The sequence below is a fragment of the Varroa destructor genome, unplaced genomic scaffold (genome assembly GCF_002443255.2).
Source record: "Varroa destructor unplaced genomic scaffold, Vdes_3.0 BEIS01000001.1, whole genome shotgun sequence".
Taxonomy (NCBI): Eukaryota; Metazoa; Arthropoda; class Arachnida; order Mesostigmata; family Varroidae; genus Varroa; species Varroa destructor.
The window spans coordinates 50,102,579-50,117,873 of NW_019211454.1; the positions used below are offsets into that span (position 1 = coordinate 50,102,579).

The window sequence follows — 15,295 nt, forward strand, 5'->3', positions numbered from 1 at the left end:
CTCAATTCCTTCGGGCCCGTAGCATGACATTTTAAAAGCGACGTTCGCTAACGAGTCACGCTATCATTGATTTAACTTGAAATCTCTCGTAATTTGACTATCTGAAAAATACTACCTGCTACTATCCGGCGTACATATAAACAGCAGTGGTAGGAATGCTCGATCCGTTTACTTGTTTGTTCCATAATAAAAGAGACCATTCTTGTTTGTTTGCGACCCATAGATACACCAACTATCCGCGCTAGCGTACAGATATAATTCAAGCGTCAAGTATGTGCGTTTTATACGAACTCTTAGTAACTGATAAGGCTTTCCCAGCTTCGCCTCAGCATGCCGTGTATTTCAGAATCCTTCAGCTGAAGCACAAAATCAATCCAACTCTCTCGATGGATAAGATCACATGCTGTGGCCATGTGTAACTATGGGCTTAGTAAATAAACGTCTAGTCTTCGTTCACTAATCACGTCCAGTCAACGACACTACCGGCAAACTCAGGCGGCGGTCTACTGTTCTGGAGACACTGCCTTGCCTGGATACCGACAAAGAAGAGCATTACAGCTTGGCCTTTCGATGGTAGTTTTGCTGCTGCCACTAAGGCCGTAGCGGTTGTTGACGTCTGCCAGCCTGGCTGAATTTGGCCTGTACCCACAGCACTGATCTAAACTATAGGCACATACAGAACTCTATCCGGATCCACTGTCGCTCTCTTCGCACAGATGCAGCCTTGAAGAGAGATCCTAAGAGCTCTGGCAAGACACCTTGTTAGTGCTTTTAGGCACTTAAAGGGCTAGCAGTACTCCGATCGTGCAACACAGTTTCTATATGTCTATTTTCCTACTGACTTTGGGTGACTACCGGGCCTCACTACAGCAGCGACTATCCACTCCAATATTTTGGTGGTGGGCCTCTATAAGTAATGGCGACAACACCAGTTGGCCGCCGCTGCGTAGACGGCAAGGGAGTTTCGGCCTGCAATAGTGCAATAATAATAGTGTGGAAAGGAATCCTACCTTTAACGAACGGTTAATGAAGCCTGTACTAGAATTAATGGAGAAGATATAAAATAAAACCTTTGTTAGCTTCGCAAACTCCTCATTGTCCCACTGCCCCTTTACGCCCGGTCGGCCTTCGCTAGCTCCGTCTTTGTCGTTGTCGTTGTCGAATACGCAGAGTATGCTCGCTGCCCACTGTTACTCCTGAGCACGGAACTGGCCAACAACATTACCCATTACGTACGGCTGGCCCTTACTGTAGCGGCCTAGACTGGTCAAAATACCACGGCTAAAAAGACAGTGTGAGTCATTCTACTAAGCAGAGGAGATCATGGTCCTGATCGCGACTGTGATAGTAATCCCAAAACTACGATATGAACTGAAAGCGTACGCTTGATAAAAAGTTTCAGAGTATCGTGGCTACCACGCCTTTTCGGTACTTCATGGCATTTACCAGTTCCCTAGCGCAGATTATACTGCGTTTACGCTGTTACGTGTATTTATGCTATCGCCAAGTTTCGTATCATCATCTTATTAAGCCTTATAGTCATAGATTCGAGGCTCACAAATATGTGAGCTGTAAATTTACAGTATACATTGTAATAACGACGATTCACTGCGATTTATCCGCTTGACACCTTGTTCCTATCGACGAAAATATCTAAGATTTTGTATAATACAGGTACGCGACATAGCAGTTGGCTGCGCTATTTACCTTGTGTTCCAACATTTGAGCGACGACAATATGCGGTCTGGGCTGGATTTTCATCAGAAATTCTAAACTGCGGTAACGTAGGCTTGAGCGCCGGTAAGATTTAATGTAATAAAATTGACCGATTATCCACAGCATATGTGTACTGCGTCTAGAATGTCGTGGCGCGTGTTCCATTTTGTCAAACCAACTTCTCTCCTATGCTAGGACTACCCCTGTTGAGCATTGCGCGTACGCACCTTTGCGTTTTCTACAGTTAATCATCTCTCTAACTGCAAGTTCCCTTAAAATAAAGAATAATAAAGGAAAAAAAAGTGTTTGAAAATGCGCGTTTGGTTCCCTAAGCATTGAACTTTGGCAAACTTTATACCGAGCTAACCTTTTCCGAACCTGAAGGGACACGCCGGGACCAATCTAGTATACAAATTTCTGAATGCCTATATATTCACCTGTTTCGCTAGAGTGAGAGAGCATGATTGGGGCTTCAGCCTAGGTTCACAGAATCCACAATGGTGCAATGTTCCCTTTGACTTAGCACAAGAGCTAGTTGATGAGTACCAACCCAAGTTTGCCTTTGCGACAGATCTAACGAAAATTTTGTTCAGACGAGGGTTTGTCCTTTGCATTCCTGACATCGGCCACCTTAACACCTTCTAACTTGATAATGGCCATCGTCACGAGGTTCGCACTCGACAGTGCAGCTGGATTCAGTTAGCTTTGAAGCGACTCGACACGCTACAAGAGACAGAAGCTTGATTTGCTACGCATACTGGCTGACTCTGACGACAATTCGGCCTCATCTATATCTCGGTCCATTCGATAGCCCCGTGAAAGCTTTGCAACAGTCATGTAGTGAGGCGGCTACTCTACAATCAGGCAGTCCATGAAGTCGTCACACAGGCGCAATTCCGTGATGTCTTCTAGGAACACTCCGCACTTGAACGACACCCCGACATGTTTTTGCAGAAACCGCTCTCCATGGATCAACGTGTACATGTTTTCATCACCTCCTTCAGTAAGCCTTGCGCGTAATATGCTTCCGCGTAAGATGTTGCCTCTCGTGGCAACGTCTCGTACACAGCAGCCTTGGCTTCATCCCACGTCACTTTTCTGCCGACCGCGCGTTCGAACCAGTATATAATAAGCGTATGCTGAGGTCCTGACGCGTTCCCCAATCCTAGAGTTGTTAAGAAATAAAAGAAATGACTATTCAATGACAGCACGGCTCCCTTTCTATCAAAAGCTCGCCGCATACCGTAACTTTGCAGTGTGACCGATTATTTCGTCCGTCTTCGACTTAATTAGTTCCCTTTTCGTAGCCACTAACTGAAGTGATGATGCACTGACAGTGGCAGTACGCTTTATTTGCTCTTTACTTCGTCACTGTATATAAATAGCGACGAAAATAGCTACTACCTGACGCACCCTAACATTACAGCTACAGGACTGTGCTTCTCACAGCAAAACTCCAGACAGTGTTTTCCGACAGTACGACCGGTAGCACACGTGTTAGTTTGTCGCTTATTTAAGAGGCCTAAATCTTGCACCATAATAAATCCAGTTCCCTGTTTTGTTGTGGGCCACTATAGTTATTTACACTGCAGTTCTTAGCCGGAGAAGGGAGTCGATCTATTAGGTTACCGAATGATTCGACAAAAGGTGAACCAAGAGAGACGTTGCAACCTTAAAAACATTCGACAGCGTCTGCTGAATGCCAGTTACCTGGCTTCTTAGCTTTTAAATAAATTAAATTTGTAATAGTTCTTCACAACCTTGGATCCTTTCTGCCTTCCGCTGATTCAAACGAGACAGATAACTGTCTAACACACAAAGTAATAAACACGAACCTTTATGCTGACTTTGAATTTTCAAGACAAAAGCCAGCTAACAGACCAGCGAGTGAACTTACCAAGATCCAATTAGTCAACTAAGCGTTACATGCGGACTCGCGCTTACGCCCAAATTAAATTAAATAACTTAGGTTGTAGTACGAGTAAAATATCGCTACCCGTACAAGTACTAAAAGAAAACTTGACCTGCTGCGAAAACTTATTGACGAATGCACTTATGCATACCCTTGTAAGATAAAGATATGGACCACACGTCAATGCTGGGAACAGGCATAACAAGCCAATTTCTCAAGTTTTTTTCCTGCCCACCATTCTTCCACACTTGTGAGTCCAGTACTACCATCTTCCCGCCCCCCGGCACTCGTCGTGCTCTTCAGAATGGTAAGTGGGACAATGGTGGAATTTTTTCTTTCGTCCTCGGTCAGCTAGTAATAGGCAGCACCTACTGCTATGCCACCCTACGCAGTTTCGAGTATAAGGCGTTCGTTAATACTGCTGCAGCGGCAACCATGTCGGAGGCCATAGCGCCCGGAAATGTTGCCTCAAATCGAGACTACTTCTCCGAACAGCAATCTCAATCAGGGTTCAAGCTATTATATTTGCCGCGTCTCGTACTGCCACAGTGGAGCAGTAGCAACAGCAAGCAGGCTGGCCGGTCGACGCGAACGCTTCAAACAACTGAGCCTTCTGCAAACTCTTTCATCCACAACTATTCATACGCTGCCAGCTGCCGTAGCAACAGAGAGAGAGGAAGGACACGGTAAGCACCGGGTCGGGTCGAATAGACCCGTTATCCTTTTCTGTGCCTAAACAATGTCGGCCGTTTCGTAAGAGTGAACGAACCAAAGTCTGTTTGCTTGCCTGTCTAATCCGTAGTTCGTCCGTATTTACTTCGGTGTACTCGATACAGCAAGTAAATGCAACATAACCCAACGCCACACTAGTGGTGTCCGCTATTCGCTGCTGCAAACCCCTAACGTCAACAAAAGCGGACATCTGTCGGCTCGTTAGAAATAGAGACGCTGCCTGTTCCTACTCTGTCTGTTCCTTTTTGTTCCTTTCCCAACAGTCAGCCACCCACCTGCATTCATGTTTATACATCTATGCACTCAGACATGTACACATAAAGGTCTATGCAGGTTCTAGCTGGCTGGCTGGCCAGTTGCTATTTGATGAGTGGGGATTGCCAGATACTGACGATCGATAGCAATGTAGAAGAGAAACTAATACTAGTGGATACCAATTATTCGACCGGCATTTTGCTAAGCTTTCGGCCAACTCGCGCCCTGCACGTGATAATAGGGCCAACGTCCCTTGTAGGCCATATGTTTGCCTTGAGTTGATGCACATGGGCGCCAGTATCACGAAACTATACCTGAGCGGGACGCCCCGTTGTGCCATGGTGTGCTAGCTGTCGGAAATACTGTTTTTTATTAATCAGGTTCTAAACATTGTAGAAAAGATACTACCTTTGTAACAAAAAACCACGCTTTCACCATTTAGATAGCTATTGTTTTCATAATGCTAACTGGAACAAGACGACAATCGGCTATTGTTGCAGAGCCGCTGTTCGGTACCCTGCTACACACAATACTAAATAAGCATTCTTTACGTATTTATCAAGAGAGCCTGAGGTCACATATACCTATAAAGCTAGCTATTTTAGCCTATTTTACTACCTAACAGCGACTGGCAGCCTGACCAAACACACTATGAAATTTGATTACCGCTGGAAAACGTAAGTGGGTAAGAGAGATGAACGTTTCCGTCGCAACCATTTCTTTGTCCCCCCTTTTTTCTGAACTTTTATTTTATATGTTTTCGCTGTTTTTTCTCGCTTTCTTGGTCAACTAAGGAACATTTAATGGAAGCGGCCGATCGGTACCACAGCAGATACCCTTCCCCCTGTTGCTTCGCGTCCGATGATGTTTTTTCCTATAGCTTCGTGTGTATCGTTATGTTCAACGAGAGTCTGGGTCGTTCTCAGCTACTGTGCCCATGCGTCGCTGGTCACTATCATGATTCCTTGCTTCGAAAAGCAAGACCATAAAGAAGCAGCAGAAAAACGAGGACGAAGGTATCGAAGACAATGCTGGCCTAGGACCGCGTCATTGTCACAGTCGCACGGAAGATTACTACCACTACAATATCGATTGCTACCTTTCAGTTTGCATTCTTAATCCGCTAGTTACCTGCTCGATTAAGAAATGGCGCCAGTTTTTAAGCTTCTGGCTGTACAGACGCGGGGTGCGATGGGGCAGGGGGGGGGGGGGGGGCGGATAAGCTGCTTTAATAGGCATGATTGTTTAGACTTCCATGCTGCGTTGTTTTTCTTAACCACATTAGGTCTATGGCTTTTCGAGCCAATGTTTATACAAATTCTGACTAGGAATGCACAAGCTGTAAACTCTGAGCAAGATTTATACGATCGAGACACCAGGAGAACAGAATAGGTTTTTGGAAAATTCTCTATTCAGTGGTGTTTGATGTTTTGATACGGCTATATACACTTTTAGTATTATGTAGATAATCTGTTCATTTATTTCAGAAATCACCCAGCGATTGCATACACGGAGAGCCACGTTACCCTGTTTGGCTTATTAAAACCTTTGGATAGATGAGCATAATTTTGTTTCTAAATATGCCCACATATATTTTATAAGTACTTCTAGGTACCTGCCCACCTCTTATTCGAAGTGAATTGATTTCGTTACGGTTACAGGCGAAAAGCGATAACGTTGTTATTTTTATTAACTGCCTTCAAATATTATTCCAGTTTTATTCGGACATATATAGCTTAGACGTGCTGTGACTACTGGACGCTGAACCATCGTGAGCAACCAAAAATAGGACATCAACGGCAATCTGGCCGTTTTCAGCTTCCGATTAGCACGGGGCACCTTCATCGCGGCAGGAAGCTTAACATTAGAGGCTTAGTAAATTATCACGTCGACCTTTTTCGCCTGCAAAGTAATTTCTACAGCCAAAACTAACTTCACGTAGTCCTTCTTGTTATCTGTAACGGTCTCTGGTGGTTTCCATTAGGCCACTGACAAAACGCCTTTATCAACTATTATAACTAATATAGCACTACAAAATTTGCTCTAAGGAGAGTGACTGTTGTTTTTCTTCTGTTTGTTGTTTTCGACCACTTAAACGTGTCGTTTGATGTCTAGCTAGTTAACTAGACGCAAAGAGTAAATGATCTCTAAGGCCGACATGCACTGTCATTCTGTTTGAGCAAAAAGGCATTCTGTATCGGCTTTTTCTTGCTATAGGACATATTTTTTTTCATCCGCTGACTGAACTTGTAGCTTATGGAAGGATTTGCAGCTATCGATTACCGTTGCTGGCGTCTCTTTCCGGTTAATCCTAACACCAGAGGCTGGTTATATTTCGTGGCTGTTTCGTTCGTCTCAGATCTATAGATGTATTTATACCAAAATAGAGTAAAAATTTTCCGAGATAGCTCAGTTCATTTTGATCTTTCAATTAATATAGGATACATTTACAGTCGTCAGCTCATCTTCGTATATGTACAACAGAAACATGGCTTATAACACGAGACTCAGGAGAAGTAATCCTACATCTATTTGTTCGCCAGTTGTTCGGTAGACATAGAAAGTCCGACATAAAGGCCTACCTCTGCCTCACGACAAGAACGTTTCACTCTAATGCGACTGTTTCAGTGGCTGCTAGGACCCAACTGCTTGTTGGCCCGATGCCTGAAACGACCAGTGAGGGTTCTCAGGGCCAGGAAGGAGAAAACGATGCCAATGCAGACGAAGGCGAAAATATAGTGTCGCTGCACTACTAGCAGGAGGGTTTCTAGACGAGTTGCGAAGACGGATAAACAAAACTTTGCGGCTGCCGCCTTGGCTAGGGCTGCTACCGTTGGCCTTTCGTAGCGCCGAATACGAAAAGTTTTGGTGACCCTGGCCGTCGATTTATGTGCAGATAAGAAATGCATCAACAGCACGTAATTGGGCATGCGTATCCAAAGACGGAAAGGTAAGTTCGAGAAGTTACACCGCGCCACATAGGGCTACGGTTGCTACTACGTTCTACGCCTTGCGAGTGTTGTAGTGCACATATAGTACTATACATTACTGAAGAGGGTCGATATATGTATATACATAGCTCTATTTAGGTGCACGTTAGCTTATCGAGATACTTGAATGTTGATTCCTGGAATTATGAGACAAATTGGACCATTTATCAAATCATACAAGATTAGAGTAATATAGATGTTGAGCTGTTTTTTTTTTTTTCGATATTTACTTTGGCTTATTTGTTCTACATTTTTTAACGCATTTGACATACGTATTTAGGTATTCACCGGCAAAAAAACAAACTTTGTCAGCCTTCATGCCTATCTCGGCGTGATTCATCAAGAAATCCATGCCAAAACTGTGCGTATGTGCGGTTCGAAACAAAGTCTTTGCCTTAAATAGAAAGCCCGTATTGCTGGTGTTTATCGTGAAGGTCACGACAAAGGCTTGTCTTGCCAGATGCGCATTTGTCTTGTTTATTCAAGACCAGGCAACTTGACAATACGGCGCACCTGTATCAACTCCGTGATTTTTAGAAAAATACAGCTTTGCGCGCGTGCGTTTTCAGTCGGTCAGAGATATTTTTTAGCTTCAACTCGTAGCGCCATGACGGTCCACATAACGATTCCCTTCAGGCTTGGGCACCCCATACGATACATTTAGTCAAGTAGACTGCACTTTAACATAATGTAATATTCATGAGACATCTTGCCTAAACGTGTGCAAGTGCTTTGCCCCGTTTCTATAAAATCTATCGACACGTCCTATCGAAAAGAAAGAACACACCCCGTCTTAAAGGTAAGAAAAAAAGTGTAAATAATGCGGAGTGCTGCGCAGGTCTAATCTAGTTGCTCATGCCCGGCTGTAAATATCCTAATGCCACGAATTGTAGCATTCATCGTGACGTCATCTGTGTCGTGCAGATTGATTCCATAAAAGTTTCCTATCATCAGAAAGTTTTGATATTTATATAAAATAATAATATTGTACGCAGCAGGGCTCCATCTTCGCCAACTGCAGTTGACATCAGGGTACTCGTCAAGCTGGAGTCATGCAGTGCTTTTGCATGCGCACCCTGTTTTCTACGGGTCTTGTTTCAATGCTACCAATGGAGAGATATTAATAAAGAGAATGAAAAAAATATAGGAGTACAAAAGCACCCTGACACAAACATTTTCTACCCACCTGTTTACTGATCTGCCATTAGTGTCCTTATTATAACAGCTGCTAGCTTGGCATAGCGCTACTCTCACCACAAAGGAAAGCGTAGGACAGTAAAGTCCCCTTGCTAAGCACGATTTTTTCCATCAGGACACACTCAGTTATTTCTATCCGTTTTACCATTGCCATCTCAAGTAAGATACGGTTTGACTCAAACTTAGCTTGAGTTGACTTAACCCCTCAGGTCGGAATATATCTGCATGCGATCCAGAAGATCACAGAAACGTGATTGCAGCGTCATTATTCGAAGTTGATCGCGAAGTTTGAAGCTTGTTCCGATTGCTACCTAAATTATTTTTCTTTTGGGAGAGCGTAAAACCGCCGTTTTTCGTCTTCTTTTTTTATCTATATTTTTCTTTTCAGATGGTACAAGCCTTTCCCGCCTGTTTTCTCCTATTGAGACGCGGCCTATCGTAGTCGCTGTACCTGTCATAGCAAAGTGATCGCGACGTCAAGCTATGAGGTACCCCGAGGCTGATTTATTTCGAAAACAACTACCATCATTACATCAGCTGGCACTACGGCCATCGCCGGACCCTACTGTGCCCGTCAGCTACAGATGGATACGGCCTGTAAAACATTAAAGTGGTAGCGGCTATGGGAGCAACCCCATAGAAAGCGTTTAAGTAAGGCTCCAGCTTAGACAACGCATGCGTCATTGAGCTCAGCTTAAACTAGCATTTTAGAAGAAACGCACGAGATTCTAGGTTCTGTTTTATTTTTCTCGTTAAAGCTAGTGAGAAATAGAAATAGGCAGAGTTTTGCAGGGTAGATATGCTAATCCTTCTTTGGCACGTCATTGGTTTCTATGTCGGAGAACTAGAAGCTGACAGACTGATACATCTGGAAAGCAAAATGTAAGGCTCTAGCAAATTGTGAAGTATCCACTACATACTTAAGATTTACTTTTAACCGCGCCTAGTCGAAAAAAAATAAACCCAGGCACATACTGTATCGAATATGATTTGCAGGTTTTATTTAGCGGGTTATTTTAAAAAATATCCTACTCAAGGTAGAGTTTTTACTGTTTATATATGAGAAAGAGCATGCAAGAGTCGAGGGCAACGGGGAACCTTTACACTTTGCAGATTAGTTCCTCCCCTTTCAGTTGTTTCAGTAGTTACTTAAAAGTGATATGGGAAGGAAACCGATATCGCAGTTACCGAGCCTATCATATTATAGTAAATATACTCGATCTAAAATCATACATATTGTGTGTGTAGATCATAGGATGGATTTAAAGCAAACGTTCCTTATATACTCGATTTCGGGTGCGGCTGCGGCTGCTTAGTGGACTAAGTCATCATCTATAATATTATCGGCATATTAGCAATGTACATGTTAAAAGTATAGAACCTCTTTAACCATATCATACTTCATCTGAAACTAGAGTAAACTAAAGAAATGCCTTCTTTCAGTTCAGCATAAATTTTTCAACCAAAATAATGCCGAAAATTTTCGAATGATATTGGAATTAAAAATCCTTATTTTCGTAGCTTTACGGTAGTTGACTACAAGCAAAATTGTTGCTCAAAGCTGAACGTCTAACGTTAAATCACAAAGGGGTTCAGATTGCTCAGGGTTCTCGTCGATTGTTATCTGACCACTGAGGTTTTACTCTAATTTTTTTTTTGATTTTTTTTTGATCCCGCATTCTCAAAAGTCGATTATTAAAGTAAGAAAAATCAACGTAGTGCCCGCTAAAAGAGTCTATTAGGATTCGTTGCGTCCAAAAAGTAACAATAATAAAGTTAGTTACTTCTAAAGTTTAAATAGGTACTTCTCTACGCCTCTAGCAACTGCGTTCAGCCAAACTGAAGACACGTTTGCAAAAAGCATTAGCCCTATTTTCTGCGGGCGAGCTTGTCTCCAGCGAAACCGGGATCATAAACGAGTGATTAGTATTGCTGAGAATGCCTCCTGTACAAATGTACCTCATAAATATGTGTAAACAAATCTTTCTCCGTTTACAGCCTCTCCACCTATTAGGCCAATCGGCGGTTACAAGTGATTCATAGAAGGCTCCTTAGACTACTTACCACGTACGTGCACGAGAAGCAACTACTAACTTATAGAACGCATATGGTACGCTTGTTTTACAGAATTTCTAGATTGGCACGTAGGAACCGGAAACATTATAGCGTGAGATAATGTAACGTAAGCAAACGTTCATTTGAGGCCAGCAATGCCTACTATGCAACAAGTTTGACTGAATAAAGGAACAATCAATTTATTTTCCGTAAAGCCTAGCTTATGTAACATTCAAGGCGTCTCTAATATTAGACTTGTTACAAAACAATAAAAATATTCGAGGATGAACTAGCAAATATCTAATTATCTTACTTGTGTTGTTAGTTGAAAACTAAAGTGAAATCTTGCTTAAAAGTGCTATGCAGCATATCATGTTGGGAACAGCGAATGTGTGCATTTAGCGGCGCACTTCCAAGATCAAGAAGAAAGAACGGCTTGAGATCGAGATTCGGCAAGCGCTGGCCTTAGCTGCAACTTCTAGACTGGCCTACCCTATATGGTCTGAGCCGGTTTGTTTATGCCGCTTGTGAATTTCAACAACGTCCTTCTCGTCAACGTCGTCGCGTTCTGTAACGTAGCAACGCAATTTATGGAGGCTACATGCCGGTACCCTACGCTACCCTAAGCAGAGAAAGCATCTCAACTGCATGCACGAAAACACTACCCATTACTTCTTTTTGGTCTACGACATTTCTGTACATTGCGTGCACCTCGTGTTTATACTAACAGCATGCTATCATTCCGTTGTTTGCAAATAAACCGCTTTTGGGTGAGTGCATGCTTTGTTCTTCATTGTTACCTCTCCTGACGTAACGAGAAAGTTCCTACTATTGGCGCTTATCTTGTTCCTGTAAGGTGGATATCTGGAAAAAACATTCATTAGCAAAAAACCTTTCTCACACCCGCATATACTGATGCGCGTTCACTTATTGGCAAAAGAATTGAGAAATAAGAAAATGTTCCTTTCAGGAATAATATAGCTTTTCTTTGCATTGCAAGAATTATGGTCAATGTTGCCAGCGTTGAGATATCCTTGCTGGCCAGTCTTGTTCTGGCCGAATACTGCGAGTGTTGCTTGTTGTCGTCGTCGTCTTTTTGTGCAGTTGTGCATCGTAATGGAACAGCGGCAGCAAATCAGACCTAAGGCGGGTGGCACAGTTGGCTACGGGCCAAATGATCTGTTGTACAGCCGCCACCGTCATCCTCAACCATTGGAGCTACTGCTGCTGCTGGTCTTGCGCCGGCCAGAAAGCAGCGCAGCTAAAAAGGCTGGCTCTTCTGCGACCACTGACACCGCGGACGCTAGCCTCAAGTCACAGGGAAGTCGCTAGTATCCCGCGTCGTTTTAAAGAAGCGGCTGCAGGACCGTGGTCGAACGCCACATTCTTCCTCGAAAGAAAATCGTCAGGCTTCACTGCTACTAGGGGGCGGCAATGACAGGGATACTGCCGCTGGTGGATAGTGTGAGTAAGAGGCGGATCGACGCAGCGATGAACGTTCAGACAACTGCCCGGTCGAAGCCATCAAAAGGTATTGTCTAGAGGATGGTAGCTCACTCTTTTCTCCACGCAGCTTCTTTTAGTAAAAGCATAGCAATTGTAGTAGCAATCGAAGTCGTTTGATACAGTCGTCTAACAAAAGACGTCCTTGAGACTTGGTAGAAACAAAATCAGCTGCAGGTATTCTTGTAAACGAAACCTACCTAATATCCAGTCTTCGTTTAAAAAAACTGTCAGCCCATTTATGCATGTACGCGTTCATACTTCAGGCACGACCAAAAGATTATCGTGCGCTGAACTTCGAACAGTTGAGTGTCAATCGAGGCTTTCGAAATAAAGCTGTATATCGTGCGTTTCGAGTTCCGATATTGCATTGTATATGAACAATTTGTACGAAATTACCGTTAATCAATTCGAGAAAAAGGACCAATTATGTACAAAAAATTAGCTTCACATGCATTGTATAGTGCTCATGCGCTTCTGGAGTGCGAACAGTTCATTGAATCTGCTAGTCATACGAACATTATAGAGTTCCATAAAAAATATTTTTTTTTCGAAATAAGCATTGAAATTTTAGAATACGTTTATTCAAATATAATACAATAAAGCTTTTATAAACTAAATTTTTCTAAGATCTTTCCTACTTCGTAATCTTGAATAATCAAAAATAGCTTGGTTGGCCGTCCGTGTCTGCAGGTTTTCTACATGAATAATCCCTTCCAAATCTTCGAAGCATTAGGCGACTTTCCCTGGCACGAAGTATTTAAAACGGATGTTTACTGCGAAAAATTGCGATATAACCACGGGATTTTATAGTTCACGGGTTTCAATGGATGGTTTTAAGGACCCTTGACAAACGTAATACGAAAGGACATTTCAGCTGTTCGTTATTCAAAGAGCCCAGTCGGTCGCCTTCTTCTCCCTATAGCCACAGCTGATTTGTTTTTTACAGTTAATTACCCATTATATTGAATAGTTCTACGTTGGATACGCCAAACATTTGAAATGTTCGCAATAATTAAAAAAACTACATTTTGAGTTTTCTTTCGGGGAAGCGTCAGTAGCCTTTTTGTGACAAAACGATAAGGATTTTAAAAACGCGCCAGAAAATCCAGATTGGTACTCCTGGTTGGTGCGGGCAATTATAGATCAGAGTGCACTCGAACTCCTAGGTTTATGGAACCTACATTTCACCTTTAACAAGTGTATTTCAATTAAAAAGGGGTGACGGCGTCCGTACGTAAGTGAGTCAGCACGTGCAGTTCTTTTACACTGAAAATGTCTCTTATTCTGTAATTAAGAATGCGTACCGCGCTTAATTTATAACCTATAAAAAGTGGGTCTAAATATATGCACGTTCAGCAATTACTTAGATTTTTTGAAAGCTTAAAATTCAAATTTGAGCCTTTCACAATGAGAGACGAATCGCAAAGTGTTGCTGCGGACCTATATCCAGATGTGCCTATTATTACAGGGATGGTCGTGAAGGTCCAGGCAGAAAAAAATCTAATTTATACATAGTCCTGGAAATGCTCTCAATCGATTATCTCAATTGGAACAAATTTTATGGCCAACATGACAGTTAAATAAATAAATGTGCCTGCCTACTCTATGGCCTGCCATTGAACCCAACGACTACTGAAAACTGTGTTTCTTGGAGAGTCACTTCTACAAAATTATTTTAATTCAAGAACTCAGACTTTCCAGCCAAGTTAACTTTGAGTTCAAGCATTATGCACGGCTTCGTGCAGTGCATGATAGCCATTCATTTCGTAAAACCTACTTAACATGTCCAACAAATCTTCCTTTTGCCTCCTGAAGACCCCCCAGTGGCCTGCGAATGCGAAGGCGGAAGTGTTATATAGAAGACAGGAGACATTTAGTATGGGCCTCTGTTTGATTCATTTCTCGTTTCTGAGGAAACCGCGCCAGTGCTAACTTATCGTTGTGCTACGGAAATTTTTAAATAAGTTTACTAGATTTCGACGGCCGCTGTAGTAGAATTCACCAGATGATACACGCCGAGCGTTGAGCTTATAGGACAGGTGTTAACGTTTCGCTTACATCTTGCACCAATGAGCATCACAAATGAGCATTAACTGTTTGCCGGCTCTTTCTCACACCATATCAGCCGCCGGTATATACAGGTAGTTATATATATATACATATATAACTACCTGCACGAATTTATCAGCATCTTAAAGGCATACATCTTAGAGCAAAATGCATGCCATATTATAGCACACAGAATCGCCGTATAGCGTCATTAGATAACTCTCTCTTTACGAGTCAATGATGGAAGTTGTACACAAAACGACTTCGCCGAGAGTCTTACATCTCAAGTGAGCGGTCATTGATTCTAAAGTATTCCTAGACAGTGCCTCAGACAGCCGCGGACCGTATCGCAAAGCTGCGACGAAAAATAAAAATTCAGATTCATTGCCAGTAAGCAAAACGCATCTTCTTCATAATATTCGACCCCAAACGCAAATGCCTATAGCTCACCTAGGTGAGTGCAATAGGTGGTGCTATGGTGCTTTGTTCATTTACGTATAAAGGCAATGGCAATGAGTGCACTAGGTCATTATGTAATACTAGATGCGTAAACTCCTATAGTTTATTTCCTGTAGGTCTGGAAAATGTATGTACCGATTTGAAATAATAGGGTTATTTGTTTTTTAAATCGAATTCAAGTTGCGTTCAATGAGACGGAATTGCATTTTAAGTCTAGGTCTAGTTAGACGTAACCAATTCCCTTAATCCAAATGGACGCAGTCATTGAGTTCCAGTGCAATGATTTCAGACAGATTAGAAATAAGTGTACACAAATGAAACTTTTGTCCGGAAGTTATGACTTTTCACATAGTTACGTAACTAACAAATGCCTAACCAACAATCGTATACTGCTATCCAACATGGACATTTACCTTTTCGAGTT

General features: G+C 42.5%; 1 protein-coding gene across 6 annotated transcripts in view; it reads left to right on the top strand.

The window, feature by feature from the left end:
- The first annotated feature begins 7,293 nt into the window (after positions 1–7,293).
- LOC147758768 (uncharacterized) overlaps positions 7,294–15,295 on the top strand; it is a 49,205-nt gene continuing 41,203 nt past the window's right edge. For 5 of the 6 annotated variants that reach the window (XR_015319556.1, XR_015319557.1, XR_015319558.1 and 2 more), the window contains exons 1-5: positions 7,294–7,565; positions 9,191–9,453; positions 10,801–10,912; positions 11,214–11,464; positions 11,962–12,388. The gene's annotated coding sequence lies outside the window, so the exon portion shown is untranslated. The remainder of the gene's footprint in view (positions 7,566–9,190; positions 9,454–10,800; positions 10,913–11,213; positions 11,465–11,961; positions 12,389–15,295) is intronic. The other variant, XR_015319560.1, reaches the window with a different exon arrangement.